Below are 26288 nucleotides of genomic sequence, written 5' to 3' on the forward strand. Positions count from 1 at the left end.
AATAATTGGCGGGAAATATAAATTTTCAAATTTAAGGAACATTTTATACGATTTATCTTTAACAAATACTTTGTCAAATAATTGGCGGGAAATATAAATTTTCAAATTTAAGGAACATTTTATACGATTTATCTTTAAGAAATACTTCGTCAAATAATTGGCGGGAAATATAAATTTTCAAATTTAAGGAACATTTTATACGATTTATCTTTAAGAAATATTTTGTCAAATAATTGGCGAGAAATATAAATTTTCTTTTAAAGAATAAAAAAAGAATAAAAAAAAAAAAGGATTTGCAATTTCTCTCTTCAAATTACTTCAATCGATGGAATCTAATTACATCGAAAACAGTTTCTTTTAAATCCATACCTCGATCCATGATAAGGCCTTCCTTATGTCCTCAAGACGCAGGGATATTGGTCAACGACCAGTGATCCACACGCTTCTTGAAAGTGAGTAATAGTTGCTACTAATAATAGAACCCGATTACTCGATATCCATTGAGTAGCGCACACTTAGGAAGAGATTAGCGAAGGAGGAAACGAGAAAACGATCGTATGATAGTGGAACGAGAAAGCCTAGGCCTCCTTCGAACGAAAAATTCGATGAAATAAACTTATAAAAGAGAAATTTCTATCTAATATTATAAGACGCGATAGTAATTAAAAGACAAAGCGTATAACACCTTTTTCCTTGGATTAAATTTTTTTCAACTCGTATTTTTAATCATTTTACGAATATTATCGAAGTATACTGGCTAAACGTTAAAGTCAAACGAAAGATATTGCGAGAAAGTGGAAGTGGACGTACGTAAGAATTATCGGCACAAATTAAATAATTGATTCGTATAATCGTTTTCATCGACTCGAATCGTTAAGGATAAAGGAAAATGGGATGCGAGGAAACTAGGAAACTAGGATGAATTTCGAGTTTAAATCATCGACGATATCTTCTTTTATTCGGAATCAACGAAATCCGATTATGTACCATTTGAATTATTCTTTTCTATACATGTAGGGATGTATATCATCACTTGTATACACCACTCGACCCGAGTTATTCATAGAGAATACATTACGAGAAAGCCGGCTTTCATCTGAACCAGAGTTCGAATTATGCAAACCTCTCCGCGTTCTGTGCTTGCGCGCGCGCGCGCGCGCGCATCTGTTTCTCGAGTGACGTACGGCCGCCACACACACACGTGCACGTGCACACATAGACGAAAGCATCGTGGAAACCTAACCAAAGCTAAACTGCATTAGTCGTATGGAGTAATGCGGGAGAATATAGTAACTAGGAGAAATTTGGCAAGGGCTTAGAAAGCCTTGGCGCGTCCACGCGTAAGTCCGTATTAACGGGTTTCTCCTGCCCCTATTTTCGACTCGAATTTCCCTTTTATTCGACGAGTACAACATCGAGGATCACTCGTACAACTTCTTTCGAGAATGGAATTTAAAAAAAAAAAATGTTTGGCACTGTTTTTTTTTTTCTTTCTTTCTTTCTTTTTGTAGTCTCTTTCTTCAGGCGTAGAATGCCAAAAGCAAATTTGTTTTTAGGACTCTTTTGTAACTCTTTACTTATATAATTCTTCAAATACTTTAAACTCTCGTGTAATAAGTCCTTTAAAGACTTTTTTTTAACTCGGTGGTTGCCTATCTTCAGGCGTCTAATTTCTTTCTTTTTTTTTTTTTTTTATGAAAGTGAAAATAAGTTTATTATTGTAAATATATTATAAGATATACTTTTTAACTTGTAACTTTGATTCTTATATATTATATATATATATGTATAAATTCTTTATAATCAAAAGCTCTAAAGGCTTTCAGCTCAAGACTGATTGCCTATCTCCAGGCTACTCTAACTTCATCTTTAAATCCTCATTATTAAGGAACAATTAATATATAATAAATATATATAACTACTTCTTAATTTTATATTTAAATTTATATATATATGTATAAATTCTTCATAATCAAAAGCTCTATAAAGGCTTTAGCTTTAACTTTATCTTTAAATCCTCATCGTTAAAGAACAATTAAATATATATACTATTTTTTAATTCTATATTTAAATTTGTATATATATATATTCTTAATCAAAAGTTCTATAGAGGCTTTCAGTTAAAGGCTGGTTGCCTATCTCCAGGCTACTCTAACTTTATCTCCAAACCCTCATCATTAAGGAACAATTAATATATAATAAATATATATATATTTATTTCTTAATTTTATATTTAAATTTATACATACATGTATAAATTCTTCATAATCAAAAGCTCTATAAAGGGTTTAGCCCAAGGCTGGTTGCCTATCTCCAGGCTATTCTAACTTTATCTCTAAATCCTCATCGTTAAGGAACAATTAATATATAATAAATATATATACTATTTCTTAATTTTATATTTAAATTTATACACATATATAATACACATATATAAATTCTAAAAAGTTTTAAGAGACTTTAGCTCAAGGCTGGTTGCCTATCTCCAGGCGTTTAATTTCATCTCTGTATCCTCATCGTTAAGAAACGACAAAAAAGTCAAGTATTAATTTATGGGGATCGAATACGTTTCTTTCATCTTTAACACCACTTCCTGCACGTATACGTACACACGTGTACATGCATTCGTTTGCGTTATCACTGTTTAGAATCGGGAATGCTTATAAATTTGGCAAGTAACAAGGCTTGTTGCTGGTAATTCAACGCTTCGCCGCAAGGTTTTTGAATAAACAAACTCCCACGAATGTTTTGCTTGCTGTTCTCGAATTTCAATTGCATTATCCCGCGGTCTGACCTGTTACGCGCACACACCACTGACGCAAGCTGCCTGCGTCAATAATCGTACGGTCAATAATCATGCGATCACCGTGTGATTACAGTCCCATTTCGGCCGTTACGAGCATAAATTAAAGTTTCACAATATGACGTTGTTAACTTCTTTCCGTATTGTGTCTTTTCCCATTGTGGAAATAAATTGAACGTCGAATTATTTATACGCAAGAAGGATCAATTATTATTCGATTCCTTGCTTTCCATTGATCGTTTAAAGAAGATTATAAAACGACATAAATTTTTTATTTAAAACACGATAATGATTAATCAATTGATATTTGTTATATTAACAATTGACGGATGAATTATAATAAATTTCAAACGAATTCAAAATTTACGGTTCAATTTTGATCGAACAATTATTTTATACTTATTTAGAGAAAAAAATGAAGAAGAACAAAATCTTAATGCATGAGAAAGTAGCTGAAAAAAAGCTGTTCGGTATAATTTCAAGCAATATTAACGGACAGTTTTTAATATGTATAACGCAATCATATGTCCAACAAACGTTTTCCTCCTCACATCGGTGGGAAGCTCATCAGCTTCCTTAAATATTCACAAAGCGTGGAAAACTCCGAATAAAGTTTGTCAACGCTCGGTTTGTTCAATTTTTTTTCATCGTCAAAGCCCGAAACGCTTATACGCTGAATACAAACGACTTCGATGATCCTATTAACTCTTTCAACCTCAAGCATTTTCCACGTCACAGACCTGGCTGGATTAAACACTTACTCGTTTCGTAATATATATATATAAATATATACCTCTTCATCTTCCAGTAAAATATTTAAACAATCGCTCTTTATATAACTTGAACTAATTTATACTCAAGTTAAATACATTAATTCATTTTCGTTCGAATTTCGCTCGAGTAAAATTGATACACGATACCTGCATTTATTTCTAACTTATCACGATAATTTGATCGCCTATCTACGTGTAATATATCGGATATATCATCGGACGGAAGAGTTTGGTTATATTAATTATATGATATTAAGGTTTGAAAGAGGGTTAAGAGGGTTGATCTATCCTCCACCAGTCAGGTAAACGTTCGAATGGACGTTTCAAAAATCAAACTTCTCGCCCGATTAAACATTAACCGACGAACGAACGTTTCGAGCTTGGATTCACGATGGATGGATCGTGGGCGGAAACAAAAGAGGGGAGACGTGGAGAAAAGGCGGGAACGTTTAAGCAGCGCGGCAAAATTGAATTTTGGAAAAGCGATCCGGGTTCGTGTATCTCGGCTTCAATTTACCACCCACGAAAGGATCACACCGCTGTTATGGATACTGCGGATTCGACGTGCGCCTCCATATCGCGTTGCCAATAGAAACCAGAAACCGTATCAGCCTTCAGGGCCGGCTAAAACTAAAGCGACTGTTTGCAATAACCAACCGTTGCCTGGTTTATTTTCGGGCCCAATCTATCCGAGAATCTTTTGGATCGCGCTTCGTTTTTAGATCGTTAATCGCTCGACTCGTTCGGCCGATAGAGTCTAATTGTTCGTTGGGAACAGGACTCGACATTTTGTGGGTATAGTAAGAGAAAAAAAAAAAGAAAAGAAAATGTCGATCAACAGTTGGAAATATTGAAATCTGAAACCGTTTCGTGGAAACTTAATGAATTTCTTCTTACAGTCTTCTGCAATTATCTTCTAAGAACAGTGTATCATTTTGATGAAACTTTTTATGGTCTTCTCCTAGGAATAGTGTAGTAGTATCTTTTAGGAACTGTGTATCATTCTGATAATATAATTTTTGATGATTTTTAATATATAAAAATTTCTTCGACAATTATTAGTTGATTCATGTGTGATCATTATTTTTTATTTACACTCAGAATATTAAAATCTGAATTTCTTCTTGTAGTCTTCTGCAAGTATCATCTAGGAACAGTCAAGGTATCATTTTGACAATACTATTTATAATGATTTTCAATTTAATTAAATTTTCAATTTATAAAAATTTCTTCAATGATCAATAACTATATGATTCAGTGTGATCATCAACCATTATTTCTAACTTACACTTATTATATTGAAATCTGAATTTCTTCTTATAGTCTTCTGCAAGTATCTTTTAGAAACAATACTCAAGTTAAATTAAAGTCGTGATTCATTTTGACAATACAATTTTTAATGTTTTTCAATTTATAAAAATTTCTTGAACAATCAATAATTAGTGTGATCATCAATCATCATTTCCTATTTACACTTATTATATTGAAATCTGAGTTTCTTCTTATAATCTTTTGCAAGTATCTTCTAAGAACAATATCATTTTGACAATACAATTTTTAATGATTTCCAATTTATAAAAATTTCTTCAATGATCAATAGTTATATGATTCAGTGATCATCAATCATCATTTCCAACTTACACATATTATATTGAAATTTGAGTTTTTTCTTCTTATAGTCTTCTGCAAGTATCATCTAGAAACAATGTATCATTTTGACAAAATTTTTTATGGTCTTCTCCTAGTATCTTCTAGAAACAGTGTATCATTTTGACAATACAATTTTTTCTTAATGATTTCCAATTTATAAAAATTTCTTCAATGATCAATAGTTGCATGATTCAGTGTGATCAATCATCATTTTCAACTCACACATATTATATTGAAATCTGAGTTTCTTCTTATAGTTTTCTGCAAGTATCTTCTAGAAACAGTGTATCATTTTGACAATAACTTTTTATCATTTCTAACATATAAATACGATTCAATCATGTGATCATCGATCATCGTTTGCTATTTACACAATAACTGTGGTAAACTAATTCGACGATTTCTTTAAAGTCGTGATTATTGAAGAAGTAATATCTAGAAAGAAACAGAAATCTAATTGGTTAGATCTGACGTAAAAATAGACACGTTTATTGGCCAAAAGAGTCGTATTTACAGACATAATCGCAAATATAGTGCATTGCTATCCCCATATAGATGCTAATACTTTTCAACAGATGAGCAACAGATCCACTCGATTTTTGTTTCCTTTTCACTTAGATCACCCCCACCCTTAACGATTACTCGTTCATCGTGAAAGATAGGAGAATAAGGGAATATCAGTTTTCACCCAGGCTAATCGATAACGTCAAATCGAGAACGTTAACAACGGATCAGACGAGCTCGTGCTGCTTAACGACGGAAGGAAGGAAAAATTGAACGGGCCTTGGGAGTTACGTAAACCCGCAGCTATTTACTTATCCACCTTTTGTATTCCCTGGTTATTCAGGTTATTCATCCTTTGTCAGGAATTTCCGTCTTCGATTAACGATATCGACGGCTTACACCAGCTTCCACCACCACCACCACCACCGAACTCTCTTCGTTTTACAAAAGAGTTTTTGCCGCATAATGCGATATTGTTCTCTCCCCCGCGCTTTTATATAACTCTCTAAGAGAAATTTATGGATTGATTTCTATCCATAATTCAATTTCTATCCAACGAATTACGAGTTAGATATTTTTTTCTCTTTTTCTTTTTGATCGAACGCTTTACGAATTTAGATCGTCACACCTTTTTTTTTTCTTCTTCTTTCAATGTCGTCCAAACGTGTTCTCTCGTGAAAATCTTCACCGTCAATTTGTATCGCTCGACGAGGATGACTCGTTCAACGTGATACGTCACGGTATAAATGGAAAAGACCTGAAAATTCGAATCGAGTACACAGAGCATCGGCTAGCGACCGAAACATTGACCGAAATTATCAATGAAACATAGGGAATTCGTGCGAACTGGAGGAGAAGGAGGAGGAGGAGGAGGAGCGAAAGAGGGAGAGGGGGAAATGGAAGGAGATAGACAGCGATAGAGAGATGGAGAGATATATCATGGGATGGGCAATCTAAGCCTCGGATACAACGTTACCGTTAGAGCGAATCATATTGCGATCCGTGGGGCAATCTGGCCGCAATACTGACGCACTTCACGATTCCCTTTGTGACTTAGCTCGACGTCCAACGTCACCGCGTTGATTGTCCATACCGGCTGCCGTATGTACAATATCGGATTTGCTTTGGAGACGACGCCCGCTGACAGGTTGATTGCGAACATCCGAGGCTGATTTCGAGCCGACTTAGTCTAGGACGGATCTCGTAGTGCGCCTACGAGATTCTATAACTTTGAGAAATGCGTCGTTTCGACAAGGAATTTGCAAATTTATGCAAAATTGCTTGGAGCCGGCGAAACAAACTGTGTTGCCTGTAGATTAGATTCGATATCGATCTTCGACAAACGTGTTCAAACCGATCCAAACACGCTCAAACTTTGTATCAATTTCATCGAATCACATCATTCGACCAATCTCTGATCCAATCTAATTTTATTAACCGTAATTACGAATCACTTATCCCGCGCCAATGCCAATTCAAACCAGTCCAAACGTAGCCGAAGTTTCGATTAACAACATTTCCAATGAATACCTATCAATCGCAATGCCAATCTCAAAGATTGAATTTCATCGAATTATCATCGAGCCATCAATCTAATTTAATCTAATTTTATTAGATAATTTTAATTACACTTATCTCTCGCCAATCTCGAACCAATCTAAACTTGTCAACGATTCTATATTAATTGTAGTGATCGCGATTCCAATTTCAAAGAACCAAACGTATTCAAACTCAAACTTTGAATCATTTTCATTGAATCATCATTCAGCCAATCTAATCCAACCTAATTTTATTAACTGTAGTTACGAATCACTTATCTCGCGCCAAGGTCAATCTCAAACCAATTCAAACCCGATTCTATAAACAATATTTCTTTCTCCAATCTCAAAGATTCAATCGTATCCAAACTCAAACTTTGAATTATTTTCATTATTGAACCATCAATCTAGTTCAACCTAATTTTAACTCTAATTAAGAATTACTTATCTCGCGCCAAGGCCAATCTCAAACCAATCCAAACCTGGTTCTATAAAGAATATTTCCTTCTCCAATCTCAAAGATCCAAACGTATCCAAACTCAAACTTTGAATTATTTTCATCATTGAACCATCAATCTAGTCCAACCTAATTTTATTAACTTTAATTACGAATCACTTATCTCGTGCCAAAGCTAATTTTAAACCAATCCAAACCTGGTTTTATAAACAATATTTCTTTCTCCAATCTCAAAGATCCAAACGTATCCAAACTCAAACTTTGAATTATTTTCATCATTGAACCATCAATCTAGTCCAACCTAATTTTATTAACTTTAATTACGAATCACTTATCTCGTGCCAAGGCTAATTTTAAACCAATCCAAACCTGGTTCTATAAACAATATTTCTTTCTCCAATCTCAAAGATTCAAACGTATCCAAACTCAAACTTTAAATTATTTTCATCATTGAACCATCAATCTAGTCCAACCTAATTTTATTAACTCTAATTATAAATCACTTATCTCGTGCCAAGGCTAATTTTAAACCAATTCAAACCCGATTCTATAAACAATATTTTTTTCTCCAATCTCAAAGATCTAAACGTATCCAAACTCAAACTTTGAATTATTTTCATCAATCTAATCTAACTTAATTTTATTAACTTTAATTACAAATCACTTATTTTGCGTCAAGGCCAATCTCAAACCAATTCAAACCCGATTCTATAAACAATTATATATTTATATATATTTCTTTCTCCAATCTCAAAGATCCAAACGTATCCAAACTCAAACTTTGAATTATTTTCATCATTAAACCATCAATCTAGTCCAACCTAATTTTATTAACTTTAATTACGAATCACTTATCTCGTGCCAAGGCTAATTTTAAACCAATCCAAACCTGGTTCTATAAACAATATTTCTTTCTCCAATCTCAAAGATTCAAACGTATCCAAACTCAAACTTTAAATTATTTTCATCATTGAACCATCAATCTAGTCCAACCTAATTTTATTAACTCTAATTATAAATCACTTATCTCGTGCCAAGGCTAATTTTAAACCAATTCAAACCCGATTCTATAAACAATATTTTTTTCTCCAATCTCAAAGATCTAAACGTATCCAAACTCAAACTTTGAATTATTTTCATCAATCTAATCTAACTTAATTTTATTAACTTTAATTACAAATCACTTATTTTGCGTCAAGGCCAATCTCAAACCAATTCAAACCCGATTCTATAAACAATTATATATTTATATATATTTCTTTCTCCAATCTCAAAGATCCAAACGTATCCAAACTCAAACTTTGAATTATTTTCATCATTAATTTAATCCAATCTAATTTTATTAACTGTAATTATGAATCACTTATCTCGTGCCAAGGCCAATCTCAAACCAATCCAAACCTGGTTCTATAAAGAATATTTCTTTCTCCAATCTCAAAGATCCAAACGTATCCAAACTCAAACTTTGAATCATTTTCATCATTGAACCATCAATCTAATCCAACCTAATTTTATTAACTCTAATTAAAAATCACTTATCTCGCGCCAAGACCAATCTCAAACCAATCCAAACCCGTCAACGATTCTACAAACAATATTTCCAGCATTTTCCAATCCTGATCTCCAGTACCAATCTCAAAGATTCAAACGTATCCAAACTTGCAACGATTTCGTCAACGACCCACTATCAAACTCAAAACACTAAAATTTAAATTTCTATCTATCCGTGATCGCAACTCCATGATCGTTCATCCGGAAACTCTGATCTCCGAATCCCGATTTCCACCTCGACTCGTTTAATCGCGTCTTCCATCGATGCATCGCCAAGTATACGACGGATTTCCGGCTGAGGGGAGGGAGGAGGAGAACATCTGGCCGCCATTAAGCATTGAAACTGCGTAACTACGCGACGACGAAGGGCGAAGCGCGCGGATTTAACGCGAGGCCGCCGGCTCGAATTTCGAACAACGGGTTGGAAACTCGCGGGGATCCGGTTGCCCGGTGCTAATTACGCGACTCATTAACAATGCAGTCACTTCAAACGGGCCCGGTTGATTATTATTAGCGGCGCAACAATGAACGTCGTTACAATGTCCGGCGATATTTCGCCCGACATGCCGTACCCCCGAGCGGTTTTCAAACGCGGGGGAATCGAGGTTAGGTTTTATTTTTCAAGGGTGCCAAGAGTTCGCGGTTCTACCAATTTTTTCGTGACAATTCGCGTCTATTTAATCTAATTTATTATTAAATAAATAAATAATATATATATATATTATTTATATTATAATCAATTAGTTAAAGCTAATATTTAACAATTAAATAGAAAGGAAAAAAAAAAAAATTCGTACGATGATTGTTCGAACCGTTGCTTCTTGCGCAATCGAGTTCATCAGACCCGAATTCAAATTTTCAATCGATAAAATGTGTCCAATCGAGCGAAAATGAATGAATTCGAAACCAGAGTTTCATTAGAGTGAGTCACATCATCGCGTATTACGTGTCTTTCGCGAAGGAAAAAATTAATAATACAGTAATCCAGTTGTAATATTCAGAGGAGTGTATATTCGAAGAGATGTAAACGTTGTGTATTATGTATGAACATTTTCCCTTTCCTTCCTCTTCGTTTCAGGCTGCTTCGGTTGTTTCGTAATCGGCCGAGGGAGAGACAAGTCATCCCTGTTTTCCTACGCTTTCTTTCCTGACACTGAGGAGAGGTGGCGCGGAAGGGGAAAGATAGATTATGGAAACTCGAAGAAACTCGGCCACTCCGCGTGATTGCCGCTTCCTCCACCCGCGTTCTTTTTTACTACTTCCACGGATTATTTACGTCCCGACCACTTTCAGGCCGCCATCTTATTTTTCGTGGCCGGCCAGAAGCTGGAAACTCATCCGAAACTTTTCGTTTTTCAATCCTCTCTCTGTATCTTCTCTCTTCCTCCTCTCTTGAAATATGGCGCGCGAGTTTCTGTCCCCTTGATTTCGCTCGGCTGTTGCCGCTTTTTCCCTGCCGGTGGTGTTCCGTGACCCACGTTGTTAACGATCTATCCGTTTTATAAGATAGAGTTTCCAAGTGAGATGAGATTTGTTGGAATTTTTCCTTTTTTTTTTTTTTAGAAGAAGAACTATATATATATATATATATATTTTTTTTTGGAAGTATATATTCAAGTTTTTACTTTGAACAAAGTTGGCTCCGTTAATCCATTGAAAAAGTAATAACTAGTAATAAAAATAAATAATATTCGTAGTTATTATTGCAAATTATTTGCAGTTATTATTATGTTTTGAACGATAAATTATTGTTGAATTTTTTCTTTTTTTTAGGAAGAATTGTAGTATATATTCAAGTTTTTCCTTTGAACAAATTTGGGTCCGTCAATCCATTGTAGTAGTAAACTAAAGTTACTTTAAGTAATTACTTATTAAAATGCTTGAATAAATATTCATCTGTTTGCTATTATAAATTATTTGCAATTATTATTGTTTTGAACGATAAATTATTGTTGAATTTTTTTTTAAGAAAAATTATAGTATATATTCAAGTTTTTCCTTTGAACAAATTTGGGTCCATTAATCCATTGAAAAAGTAACTAGTAGTAAAACTAAAGTTACTTTAAGTAATTACTTATTAAAATGCTTGAATAAATATTCGTCTGTTTGCTATTATAAATTATTTGCAATTATTATTATCTTTTGAATAAATAATATAAATTATTGTTGAAATTTTTTTTTTTAGGAAGAACTATAGTATATATATACATAGTCGATTCGTTTTTCGTGTAACCTCGGCCGTTTGCCATTACAAATTATTTGCAATTATTATTATATTTTGAACAGTAAATTATTGAAGTAACTTGTGGAAATAACTTTATTCGTAATTTCAAGTATTAAATTTTATTCATCACTGCCTGTGAATGAACTGTAAATGATGGAGTCTTTAATTCGAGTCGAGATATTATTGATGTAGTTAAGATAATTGAAATATGGAGTCTTCGATGATAGGCCAGTGTATGTAGGCCTATTTCATTTTTGGAACTATATTTTATACTTATCTACATATTCTTCCATAAAATTTTCTTTCCGATTTTATCGAATATTGTTACCACGAAGAAAATTTACGTAAACATTCGACGATACTCGGCATTAATAATTATCATTATATTCAATCCCACCCCTATTATGTTACAAATATATTACAAATATATACACATATCGAATTTATACAGATATCTATAATGATCATTAATAATAATTATATCATCGAGGCATTGAATGTTTCTGTATTTAGAGAAACATTTAATAATCGCTAATAATAACATCGAAGAATATCAAAATCTGAAACGTCAAAATTATCCATAACGTTATATAATAGAAATAATTAATAATTCAATCACGATGAAATCGACAACATCGATATTCCTCGTTATTACGAAATGAGGATATACAAACCTCTCACGCTATCCCATTCCCCGAATCGGCCAACACTCGTCCAATGAATGTAATCATTAACGTGTAATTGTTTACTCTTGTTATCAGCCTCCTTGATCGAAGGCTTCACAAATTTCAAAAACACGAGTGGACCGATATTACCCTCCTGCCTCAAATCCTTTTATAATATTTCAACGTGATCCACGTATATTGTCAATTAGAAAGAGAATCATCATCTTTGGAGACATATACATTCTTAAATATTACGTGTCTCTCTCTCTCTTTAGTTTAGAAAATTTAAATAATTTAACCTGAAACTTAATCTAAATATAATCTGATGTGTTTGCTCTTTATTTTAAATAATTTCTAAAAACTTGAAAAAAGTCCCATCCCAATTTATTCTCTCGATACACTCGTGTTCTCGTGTTTAACAAAGTAGAACGTAGGATACGCTTTGGCCAGAGGAAACATTGATAGTCTTCGCTCTGTTCGCCCCACATTCGACGTCTAATTAACTAATTAACGCGTATCCATTTAGTCTTCCTTGTTGTTGCGACAATATGGATACAGGTTTTCGAGTCCACGCTTTATTGGAAATGGTTCGAGTGGATGGTTGGAGTGCATAGAAGTGCAGCCATTGATGTACGCTTGGAAAGAGAGATTCGAAGATTTATCGAACGGAAACGTTAATTTATCGACGAAAAGTTTACACGTGGAAAATAAAACGATCGAGATAACAAAAATTCGCTGCTACACTTTAATTGATTGTTCGTTGACATGGTAAAGAAGATGTTTAGAAAAATGATTTTCTAAGAATAAAATGGGAGAAAAGATTGTGTGAAAAAAATCGTATTTTCCCATTTTCAATGTTTCGAAACGAATATTGGAACGCTCTTGTAACCTACCCTCTAGAATCGTCCATCCTCTTCCTCCCTCCGAAACAACGGATCGATCGATCTTACTTGCTACACATTCGAGGAACGAGGGATACTTTTGCTTTGTCTCTCGCCTCCGATCTACGAGAAGAGGGTCAAAGTGTTTTAAAGGCTCGACTTTGATTCTGTTTCAACTTCAAAAGAGCGCGAGCGAAAGCAAGAAAGTGTGTTCGAGGACGAATCGGCGCGCGTGAATTTTCGCGCCCTTTGAAGTACGGTACATCGTTCTTTGAAGCCATCTGCTTCTTCCTTTTTTCCTTTCTTTCTTTTTTTATTATTATTACTCTATCGTGTGCTGAGTTCAAGTATTCGTATCCGTTCCATTCGATGGAATGGAAACGAGGAAGAATCGGTTGGGGGAAATATATGGAGTCTAGTTTTATTTTTACCCGAAGGTAGTGGAATATTTTGAATTTTCCAATTTTCGGGAAATAACGAGTCTCTATCGAAACGATGGATTTTTGCTTTTCGCTTAAAACGCGAATTTTTATTAAATTTATTATTAAGTTGTTTTATTTATCGTATCTAATACGATGTTTAAAATGGCTTGCCTGAAAAAAAAAAAAATAATAAAAATTCGTATTAAAACGGTTCTCATCCTTCGTCTTTCAGAGACTGTTGTTGTTTCGCTTCGAAACATGTTCTTCAAGCAGGCGGAAGTTTGTCGAGCGACGACGGTCGTGCGGTCGGGGGGACAAAGTCTCGGCCAAGTCGAAATCGGGGCCCAGCCTTTTTGTCGCGTGAAATCGACAGGTTCCCGACCGCAGCTTAGAGCGGCCAAGAAAGCTGCAGAGAACCGCAACCCCGCTGCAACCGCTCCCCCTCCCCCCTCCGATCCTCATCCGTCCTCTGTTTCCGGTCATCATCACGGCCTTTCTTCTCGGTCGGCTACTCTCAAAGCGGAGCGGTGGCGCCCTCTGTGAAGCGTTATCGGAATAAAAAGTTTGAGAGGCGTTTAATAAACCGTTGAGCTTCCTTCAAATTTTACGCCGAAGCAAAATTGTGGCTTTTAGACGGTGACGGTGACGAGACGAGACGAGTTGAAAAAGTGTAATTGAGAAATCGAGGCTTGAGAAAGATGAAGATTGAATAGAAAAGAAAGAAAAATTGATTTCGGTTAATTTAATCTCTTATCGAGTTTACTCTCTCGTTCTGATCTAAGCGCATCAACCGTCTTTGATTTCGAGGGTGCTGCACACTGCAAGCATCCCGTTGAACATTTTTCGATCGTTAGGGACGGTAAAAAAAATTAAAAGAACGTTCAATTTCAACGTAACCTAACCTAACCTAATTTCCAAGCCTTAACATTCAACTCGACAACAGATCGAACGAAGATAAAACAATCCTTAACCAGAAAACCTTTCCTGGAACAAAGCCCCGTTTTCACGAGTTTAATCGTCTTAGCAGCGGCAAAATTTCGATCAAAAAAAAAAAAAAAAAAAAAGAAAACCCTCCTCCATCGTTCGAAATCCACTTAACAAACCCAAGTACTCCATGTTCACCACAACCTGCCAAAGAACCTGCTCAGACCTGCTATCGCGGCAAGAACGAAGGAAATCCCCAGGCAACCCTTCCAGCATCCCCTTCCACCCCTCTACAAGAAGAAACACGGCCTCCGCTAATTGTCGAAATAACGAAGGAAGTTCCGTCTGTACCGTTTCCATCGGCCCGCAGCTGTTCCCCTCGTTATTCCATCGGTTCTAGTCGTAGTCGTCGTCGTCGTAGTTATCGCGCGAGGAGAGCAGGGAGGGCAAGGAAAGCCTCCGCTTTCGCAGCGCGTCAACAGTTTCGCCGCGATAAATCTGGCCGCCGCGTGTTTTGCACTGCCTTTCCGCGGCCAACTTTCCCGCGCTTTGTCCCGCGTTTAACAAGCAGCCGAGAGATGGTAATCTCGGTGGCGTGGAGGGGGAAGGGCAGCGGAGCGAGTTTGATCGAGTCCGCTTCTTGCCGAGTCCAGATGGCGCCGTTGCGCCGCTCACGATAGGGGGAGCCTAGCTCAGTTTCAGGAGAGGAGAAGTTTAGAAAGTCGTGGGCCTCGGCTTTTGCCTCGGTGGATTTGCACTGCGAGAGGTTGTGTTAGTTGTGCGTTGTACGGGGGAGAAGGGGGGGGGGGGGTGATTTCGGTCGGGATTTTTGGGGGAGATCCGAATTAAGTTCAAGTTGTTTCGAAAGTTGTATTTCGTTAATCGAGACAGTCGTTTTATTCGTACATTCGGCCTCGATGATTATTTTTACTGTCGTCTCTCTGCCTTATCGACCGAGTCACGTTTCCTTCACTCTCACGTTATTCACAATTGCTCATCGTCACGTTCCTGAGAAGCGTTACAGAGACGGAAATCGACTCGCTACACCATTTTTCTCCCCAAACGGGGAAACGCTATACATTACTTAACCTCTCCCTCCATCCATTATGTATACATATAGGTAACAGTTCGTTCCTGGCGTCTGCCGAGGAAGACAACCGAAGAACGAATTCGAGTCACGAGGCAAGAAGTCGGCGTAACGAACGAATTTATCATTAACCTCGCCTCTATATTTCATTTTCTTCTGTCCAATCTTTTGGTCGTTGAGGTTGAGACGCGACGCGAAAATCGTGGCTCGATCGTGTATATTTCATAGATTTCAGAGAAAAAAATATTGCTGTTCACGAAATTTTCACTTCGAGGATGAATACGAGCGAATTTAATCTACTCGGTTATATTTTCAGAGTCTCGAATTTCCAGATTTCGTTTTAATATCGTATTGTGGTAAATAGTTATTACGAATTTATGTAAAAATTTTTATTTCTCCTCATCGCAACAGGGTTTCAGAGATTCACTTTTAAATCTATGGATATCCTTTTTCCGCCGCGGCCGGAATTAAATCCGTAGAATTTGAATTTGTCGCCTAAGAGGGGGAGTATGGCCTCTGCCCCTGAGTAATTTTCCGCACGAACAGAGCTCGAGCGTTTCCTCGTACCGCGTTGCCTTCGAAACGTCGAATGAAGAGCCCAGGCCGAGCTGTCCACAAGTTTAAATGTAATTGTAGGTAAAATTGACTGTGACAATAACGCGGGTTAGTTACTTTTCTTTCATTCTTTCTTTCTTTCTTTCTTTCTTTCTTTCCTGTCTGTCTGGGGAATTCAATGTTTTTTTTAAAAACAATTGGAAAAGAAGAATTGAATAACACGTATCGAAGCTGCGTTTTTTTAAGAGAACAGAACTTTTTTAATCGACAAAAATATTATTTATTAATCGATTTTTTTTATCAGTTGATAAAAATTCTTATAATTGTGAGAGAAGTAAGGAAATAAGAAGAAGAGAAATATGTGTGCGTGTGTTTAATTTAATTTTTTATTTTTTAAAAGAAGAACGAATTAGATCGAAAACCAACTTTTTAAAAATAAAAAATAATATTTTAGGTATTTTTTTTATTGCTACTTTTATCCCAATTATTACTCAAATTTTTTGATATTATTTTTGTCTAAATGTGTCTTTTTACAGGTACGTATTTTTTAGGAATAAAATGTTTCCCATCGCGTACATCGCGTTTTTATCAATTTTAATGTTTATTTCAATTTAACGTTTTGAAAAGGTTATCGATATTTACGAGCGTTTAATGGAGATCCATGTTTAAACGGCAAATATTTACATATTAAAGCGAGCACTTATTTTTGAATAGCATTTGTTTTAAAAATTGTCGACAACAAGAATAAGAGCTCGTAATTTTCCTTCTCAATTTTTCATTTAACATTATCATGTTATGTATACAATTAATATTAAAAAATAATATTTCCTTTTCAAATTTTGGAAATATGACTCATAGGAAATAACTAAAAATATATATATATATATATTTCCACTAATTTCGATGCTTTGAAAAAAATGGAAAATAAAGGAATTTGTAAAATACATTTCAACAATATTTCGGATATATAACGGACCAACAACAATCAGAACACGAAAGAGATAAAGAAAAATGCTCGATAATTATTTACAAAGCATATATAATTTTGAATAATAATACACGATTATCCTTTTTTTCTTCTTTTATAAACAATTATCCATGCATTGTCAACAAAATAGACCATTTTCGAAGTTTTAATTTTCCATCCTCTTTTCCATCGCGCTTTTCGGACAGAGCAGCAAGAACAAAACGAAAATTCATCTCATATTCATGGGAAAAATATTCACCAAATCATCCTCCCTTTATCAGTCGTGTATACCGGTATTTATCAACCCGTGTAACGTTTACAATCCATCCCCAACCTCCTCCCCCCCCTCAGGCAAGAAAACGTTGTATACAAGCGTTTTCCCTTATCATCCGTTTTCTCCATCGTTTTCTTCGCTTCTGAATCGCGAGCAGGATCTCGTGTCACTGGCTTGACGTGCCCCGCAGTGTACGGCTGTACACTGTAGGCACGAGACAGATTCCGTATTACGCACACCAGAGATTCTCAGTCGTCCCCGTCCTCCCGGAAATTTTTTTAGAAAAAAAATGAGTCCCTATAGGGAGGCATTTTTCTTCCTCCTCTCTTCTCTTTCCTCTTTCCTTCTCCTCTTATTATTATTATTATATCTTTGAAAGATCAAAATCGACGAGCGAAACGAATCGTTCTTTTTTTCTTTTCTTTGATCGTTTTTTTTTTTTTCTTTTTACGGACGTTGCGATTAACTTTTTTTGAGTGAGGAGAAAAAATCTCTTGCTGAGATAAGGAGAAGTGAAGTTTTATTTTTAAATTGGTTAGAGAGGAGGTTTAAAAGGAGGTTTCAAATTGGTTTGGAAATTAGTACGAAAAATAGGGAAGGGAGTGTTGGGGAATTTTAGAGTAATGATGTTGATGGTAAATGTTATCATATGTAAATATTAATGATTAGAATAATAGAATTAATAATAACACTACGTTGTAACAATATTAGAACCATATTAATGCTAACAGGACCCTATACTAGTGATAATAATATTTCAATAGTATTATTACCCCCCTCTCTCTCTGTATATAATATATAATATACATATATATATATATATGAAGTCCTATATTCCTCGACAATAATACCAAATTACCATTCTAATTCAAAGTACATCCTCAAATTACATTGAACGTCAAATTACGTGATTGCGTGCAACGGAATTATCTCGAATCGAATTTATCGAAAAAGGTTTAAATTTGAACAGCGCAAATTCAAAGATGTAAAAAATATTTTTTAAATCGTTTAAAAGTAATTAAAGAAGAAAAAGCGACGATCGTAACGTCGTAACATGTAATAATAATAATAATAATAATAATAATAATAATAATAATAATGGTCTCCAAACGATACATTCGATTTTTTAATTTCGTTTTCTTCTTCGAATCAAATTTGGGAAGTCTCGAATAATAATTCGTTTCGATTCGTTTGAGAGTCGCTGATGCGCCCAGCCTTTCGAGGTCCCCATGATGAAAGCCCCGGGCTACCATTTTGAGTTACGCTCCTGCGTCCGTCCATATTATTGTCCGTGACAGTGACAAATCGTCATTACACCGATTACGAGAACTCGAGTCACCGATCATTTTCGAACTCGATCAACCTTGCTGAAAACCTCGATCGAAAGTCATCCCCGATTACACTCACAATTGCTCGAAATTCACTCGTTATAAAATTATATATCGTTATTTTTAAAATTTCTCTATTCGTTCAATTAAACGAACATGCAATAGCAATTATACAAGCTGTATTAATTTAAAGTGTTAATACATATTCGAGACATATATTTTGAGGTTTAGATTTTAAATTAAATAAATTTATATTTGTATATATAATTGTCACTTCAATTGCTCATAATAATCCTCAATCTATATACTTTCTTTATATTTCTGTATTTACTTTTATCCTCTAGAATCGAGCCTTCAAAGATATCCCATCCTATCTATACACCTTATATTTTAAGAATTTAAAATTATCTTTAATATTAATTAATTAACTACTAATTAATCCAAAGTGTTAATACATATTCGAAACATATATTTTGCAGTTTAGATTTTAAAGGCTAGATGTCGCTAGTTGTATATATAATTGTCACTTTAATTGTTCAGAATAATCTTCAATCTATATACTTTCTTTAGGACTATTACTTACTTCTCTAGAATCGAGCCTTCAAAGATATCCCATCCTATCTATATTTTAACAATCTAAAGTCATCTTTAATACTAATTAATTAACTACTAATTAATCCAAAGNTATATTTTAAGAATTTAAAATTATCTTTAATATTAATTAATTAACTACTAATTAATCCAAAGTGTTAATACATATTCGAAACATATATTTTGCAGTTTAGATTTTAAAAGCTAGATGTCGTTAATTATATATATAATTGTCACTTTAATTGTTCAGAATAATTTTCAATCTATATATATTTTTTAGGACTTACTTCTCTAGGATTGATCCTTCAAAGATATCCCATTCTAAGTATCTATATATTCTATATTCTAAAATCATCTTTAATACTAATTAATTAACTATTAATTAATCCAAAGTGTTAATACATATTCGAGATATATATTTTGAGGTTTAGATTTTAAAGGCTAGATATCATAGTTGTATATATAATTCAATTGCTCATAATAATCTTCAATCTATATACTTTCTTTATATTTTTGCATTTACTTTTATCCTCTAAAATTGATTCTTCAAAGATATCCCATCCTATGTATTTATACACCTTATATTTTAAGAATACAAAATCATCTTAACATTAATTAACTACTAATTAATTTAAAGCATTTAATACATATTCGAGATATATATTTTAAGGTTTAGATTTCAAAGACTAGATATCGTTATTTGTATATATAATTCTCACTTCAATTGCTCAGAATAATCTTCAATCTATATACTTTCTTTAGGACTACTACTTACTTTTCTAGAATCGAGCCTTCAAAGATACCTGCCAATATATTTTAAGAATCTAAAGTCATCTTTAATACTAATTAATTAACTACTAATTAATCCAAAGTGTTAATACATATTCGAAACATATATTTTGCAGTTTAGATTTTAAAGGCTAGATGTCGTTAGTTGTATATATAATTCTCACTTCAATTGCTCAGAATAATCTTCAATCTATATACTTTCTTTAGGACTACTACTTACTTCTCTAGGATCGATCCTTCAAAGATATCCCATCCTATCTATATTTTACCTGCCAATATATTTTAAGAATCTAAAACTTATCTTAACACCAAATCTCCCTCGCATTGCAAACGTAAATCGATCTTAAACGCGATACATTATCGTGTCCAAAATTGATATTAATCCAGATAATCAACAAATTTCCAATCCAAATCGAGCCAGTATACCGTACCCGGAAGAGCAATATCGTTCCATCGATAATGCAAGCGAATAATATCCACTGCTCGTCCCCGATAAATAAATATAATCGAAGGAGAAGATTCGGGAGAAGAAAACAGGAAGGGGAGATAGGCGATCGCAATAATCCTGAAATAGTGATACGAAACGGGCTGTGTGCGAAACGTACAAAGATCGGAGGGTGGAAAATTTCTGATTGGGCGGCCTCGTGGGGAATCGTGGCTACACAAGGACATAACGTCTTCCTTCATCCCTTCACCTTTTCAAATATTCATTTTCTCATAACATTGCCTCGTTCGAGGGATGCAACGGATTACAGGAATAACCCTGCAACTTCTCTCCCCCTCCCCGGGCCTAATATTCAAGACCACGGCCCTGGGAATCGATCCTGTTAATCGAAATTCGAACGCGCGTCGAATTGTTCGGTTTCTTCTTTTTCTCGCGAGATGGCGGCTCGAGAGGTATCGAAAGAGCGGTTTAAGGGTTAGGTGAAGAATATGCGGGGGAAAACTCGGGAATCGAAGAATTTTGGAGGTTTGAAGAATTTGAGAGCGTTTGAGGGAAAGGGCGGAACTCGAGAATTTCGATTGGCACTTCGACGTTTCAACTTTTCCCTTAAGACTTTAGAATTTCGACGCTTTTGAGAGTAGATTAGTTAGATTTGAGAATTGAAAGTGTGAAGAAGAAGAAGTAGAGGAGGAGGAAGAAATTTTGGGATATGAAAATTTCCTACAATGCTGTTAAGAGACTAATTCCCTTGGAAACTCTTTAAAGTGTGTCAAGCTTGAGTATATACGATTAGAAGAATTCGGAAATTATTAAAATTATTATTAAATAATATGGAATATTGGAAATTTAAGAACCTAAAAGTTTAATTCCCCCTGACTTAAACGATTGAAATAATCTTAAGAAAGTTTCGAAATTCGAAATTCTTAAGAAAATTTCGAAAAAATAATTTCAAATAAACCAAGGATTAAAGTAATTTTTAGAAAACATTCGAATTATTGTGTCATATTTTTCATGGTATATCGGTGGAGAGATCAGAAATTCCCTCGATTTCTCTCGTTTCTTTCTCCGAGTTGAGCCGATTCTTCCGGAGAGGCGGAAACGTGGTGCAACGCGATGGTCGGGACGGCCATAATTTTCGACAGCGGACGATCGGCCACGGTCCCGCCATTGTTGGCCCCCTCCTCCCCCTCCTCCCCCGTAACGAGCGGCAATTTTTCCAGCCTCGAACAATGTGTCGCATTAGCGCATTGTGCCGCCCGATTCCGCTCTGCTCCGTCATGCGACACGGCCGTATCGTAATCGATGCTGGCCCGATTTCCATTCCACTTTTGCGGAACCACGGGTCCCAGTCATTATAGCGGCAAGTCGACCGACAATATCATCGAGAAACGGTGGACGTGTCTCGAATTCGTCGTTCATCCCGTTTCGTTACACGTGTACCAGATATTTCGAATAATATTCGCCTAATTTCTAGCCTATCGTTCTAATGACACGGAATTAACCAGGATCCTTTTCACAGGGAAAGAAAATTTCGTCGATAAGGATCCGTAGAAAAGAATTTTTCTCTTTAATTCTTGAATACTTGAAATTTTAACTTTCCAAACTTCTATCTAGTGTTTTTAAATTACTAAACGTTAATAAAAATTATTATATAAAATTATTATATATCAAATTAAAAAAAAAGAATCTAACCTTAGTTTTTAAATTAATTAATTTATTAAAATTTTATTAAATTTATTAATAAATTTCTAATTTATCCAAATTGCTTTAGGATCTAATTAGGAAACAAATTACGATGAATTAATTTGTATTAAAGATTCTTCTAAAAATTGCACAAACATTAATTCTATATATTTTTACCACTCAAATCAAGCGTGTTATTTGTCCCTCTAATGGGGGAGGGGAAGAAATGTTCTTCTTTGATCACAACTCGGTAATGCCGAAAGGATGATCCGGAAAGGAACTTCGAAGAAAGTTCGTTTGTCACGCTTTTGAGCTGGCGTTGATTCCAAAGAAGCGTGCAGGCGATCCATCATTCTGGACGCGTTCTGAAAACCATTCGGAGCCAATTTCGAAATCACGAATAATTAAACGTCCCCAAAGGGCGACAAAGGTGCTCGTATACGCAGCGATATTACAGTTTTGGACGAGCAAGGGAGAGCAAGTTATTCCGTCTTGGAACGATCTCGTCGCCATTGTTCGCATTCCACTGAGCGCCATCCAACGGCGAGAAAGTAATTAATGGCGCTGCTTTCGTTTTTAAACGATACGTAATTACTTTACTCGCGCAACGAAAAGTAGAAAAACTAAAAAAGAATCTTCGAAAGTTTCTTTTAAAATAATTTAAAATAATTAATTAATTCCTCTACCCCGTAAATCTTTCTTCGCATATCGTGAAATAAAAGATATAATATTTGAAGAAAAGATAAATTTTTAAGACTGACTTTAAAAAAATATATATATATATCAGAATGGATTAATTTTAAAAAGTAATAAAATTAACAAAGATAATACCGTGAAATAAAAGGTATAAAAGTATCATATATATTTAGAGAAGAAAAAAAAAAAATATCAGAATGGATTAATAATAAGAAGTAATAAAATTAACAAAGATAATANTGAAATAAAATATAAAAGTATCATATATATTTAGAGAAGAAAAAAAAATACATCAGAATGGATTAATTGTGAAAAGTAATAAAATTAACAAAGAGATAATACCGTGAAATAAGAAATATATAGTATTATATATAAAAAAATATATCAGAATAGATTAATTATGAGAAATAATAAAATTATAAATTATAAATAAAACAAAGAGATAATATCATGAAATAAAAGATATAAAACTATATATATATATTTATTTGTACAAAAAAAAAAATATCAGAATGGATTAATTGTGAAAAATAATAAAATTAACAAAAAGATAATATCGTGAAATAAAATATAAAAGTATCATATATATTTAGAGAAGAAAAAAAATATATATCAGAATGGATTAATTGTGAAAAATAATAAAATTAACAAAGAGATAATATGAAATAAAAAATATAAAAGTATATATATATATATATATTTGTACAAAAAAAAAAATATCAGAATGTATTAATTGTGAAAAATAATAAAATTAACAAAAAGAAAAAAGCGTGAAAAAAAAGATATAAAAGTATCATATATTTCTAGAAAAAAAAAAAATATCAGAATGGATTAATTGTGAAAAGTAATAAAATTAACAAAAAGATAATATCGTGAAATAAAAGATATAAAAGTATCATATATTTCTAGAAAAAAAAAATATATCAGAATGGATTAATTGTGAAAAATAATAAAATTAACAAAGAGATAATATGAAATAAAAAATATAAAAGTATATATATATATATTTGTACAAAAAAAAAAAAATATCAGAATGGATTAATTGTGAAAAGTAATAAAATTAACAAAAAGATAATATCGTGAAATAAAAGATATAAAAGTATCATATATTTCTAGAAAAAAAAAAAAATATATCAGAATGGATTAATCGTGAGAAATAATAAAATTAACAAAGGCATAAAGCGAAATATTAATACACGCAAGACAAGAAGATAGAAGAAAAGAAACCTATTCATCGACTTCCAACCAACGCACTAATTACATCATGTTCATCAACGTGGAGTTTCTATAAAAGAGGGAATAAGACCTCATCGAAGACGCGGCTCGATTTTCCCGGAGTTTTACTAATTACACGCGTACCTGTCGGTGTTGCGGCGATGCTCGTCGAATCCGCGAATACCTCATTATCGCGAGACACGAACAGCATCCGGATTCCGCGAACTGGAAACTTGGAAAGCCGCGGCAATTTCGTTCGTTACTCACCTCGTGGAACACCGTGGTCCCTAGTGATAATGATTGTGCGGCTGCATTACGATTCTTTGGATAAAAGCCGGATGGGAAGACGACGATGATTTTCCCCAAGTTATTCCCGGCGAAATACAGAGAATCTTCGATAATCTTGGAAAACACATTGATGCTAGAGTGTTAGTTAAATAAAATTACCGATTTTTCTTCTTAAAAAAAAAAAAAAAAAAAAAAAAAAAAAAAAAAATTCATTATTCGACGAATAAAAAGAAAGAAACGAATCTAAAAAAAAATTGTTCGAATCGTTCTTCCAAGATTCGTCTATGTTCTTATTATTATATTATCGTCTCTCTTAGTTAGAAGAGTAAAAGGATGGCAGTTTTTTCCTTGTTCTTTTGAAAAAAGGGGAAAAATTCTAGATCAATAATACGGGCACGGTCTCTGTTTTTCTCGTCGTACGTTGTTTGGTCTCAGCAGGAGCGGACGTAGAATCGAGAAGTACAGGGAGATGGGAGAGGGATGGTGTTATTTTTTCAACGGGCCAGGTGAGGGACAAAGGGACGATCGGTCGGCGAAGGCGCGAGGAAAAACAGGTAATGGCGGATACTCGAGGCGAAACAAGGCGGGAGGGCCGCAGAGGTGGCGCCACCGTTGATTGACCATTTGCATAGACAAATAAGTTGCGGGGGCTGTGCGACGAACGGCTGTTTACCCAGCAGTCGAATAATCGTTTTCGAAGCGATTTCGAGCCCCCTCTGTCCAAGTGTACGAGGACAAACACGGCCAAGTACCCTTTCGAAAATTTAGTGGGGCGCGAATCGCGGGCTACAACGTGTCGATTTCCAGCCAGAGCTTCGTCGTCCATTTCCGTGGACAATCGTTCCCCTCCCCTCCCCACTCCATCCCCGGATACGTTCGAATTGTTAAACAATTTTTTCACCACTCATTCATGGAATGAGTATCGTTCAACAAAGGAATACATGGATACGTGAAATAGTTCGAGAGGTTTTTTCCACTCGTTTGTTGATTTTTCTTTTAAGGGGGGAGGGGGAAGGGATTCAGGTTTTCGTCATCGATGCTTTCTCTTTTTTTTATCGTTATTTTCTTTTTCTTCTTCTTCTTCCTCTTGTTCAATCGAATTGTACGTTAGGGGAAATTAGTTTCTTTTCTTTTTTTTTTTTTTTTTTTTTTAACACGGAATATTTTATAGCGAAATTTTAAACGTTTGGAAAGAGTTTGAGAATCACTGTCGACAAATTACTTATCGAATTTACTGATATAGGAGTAAAAAAAATTTATAACTTTGAAAATTTAGAGCAGAGTAATCAAATGCTATTATCTTCAAGGCCCCTCTAGAGATTCTCTGGTATTATCTCTGGTAAACAAAATTTTGACTCGTGATTTATCAATCGCGAAAATAATTCCTGTTGCCATTTCAAAATTTAATTTTCGCGACAAACTCGTGAAAATGGTGTTTCAGTAAAAGTAAGAAAATCGATTTTAAGATTCTTCGAAATTATTATTATTATTATTCCAACAGGTTGGGGTGGGGAGGGAAGGGGGGGGAGGAGATTTTTCACGCAACTCTTGGAAATTGTATAAAATCACGTGGAAGAAACTGTAAAATTTGCATCTGACTAAACTTTCCCGAATACAAAGTGTTCCGAATTTCCGTATAAATCAACAGTTGTTGGAACAACTTTCGTTTAACAACCGGAGGCAGGAAATGGTCGAAGTTAGTCTCGGTTGCTCGCAGCAGAAAATATTCCGCGGTACGAATCGTTTAAAATCTTGCTGCACAAAAGCCATAATTTTCTTCTCTCTCTCTCCCTCTCTCCCTCTCTCCCTCTCTCTTTCTCTCTCTCTCTCTCTCTCTCTCTCCTCTGCCTAATTAAAGTTCCACACCGTGATCTAGTTTTTTATTTACAAGACAAACAATTCCTTGTCTTTCGACGTAAGGAGAAGCTTCGTGATTGTTTCGTAATTTTCTTTTCTTTCTTTTTTTTTTTTTCATTCC

The 26288-nt window shown here is 34.5% G+C and overlaps 1 protein-coding gene across 2 annotated transcripts in view; it reads left to right on the forward strand.

The window, feature by feature from the left end:
• LOC122717197 (polypyrimidine tract-binding protein 2) overlaps positions 1-26288 on the forward strand; it is a 503296-nt gene that overhangs the window by 55768 nt on the left and 421240 nt on the right. The window lies entirely within an intron of this gene.

The sequence above is a fragment of the Apis laboriosa genome, unplaced genomic scaffold (genome assembly GCF_014066325.1).
Source record: "Apis laboriosa isolate Shangri-la unplaced genomic scaffold, ASM1406632v1 scaffold4_cov146, whole genome shotgun sequence".
Lineage (NCBI taxonomy): Eukaryota > Metazoa > Arthropoda > Insecta > Hymenoptera > Apidae > Apis > Apis laboriosa.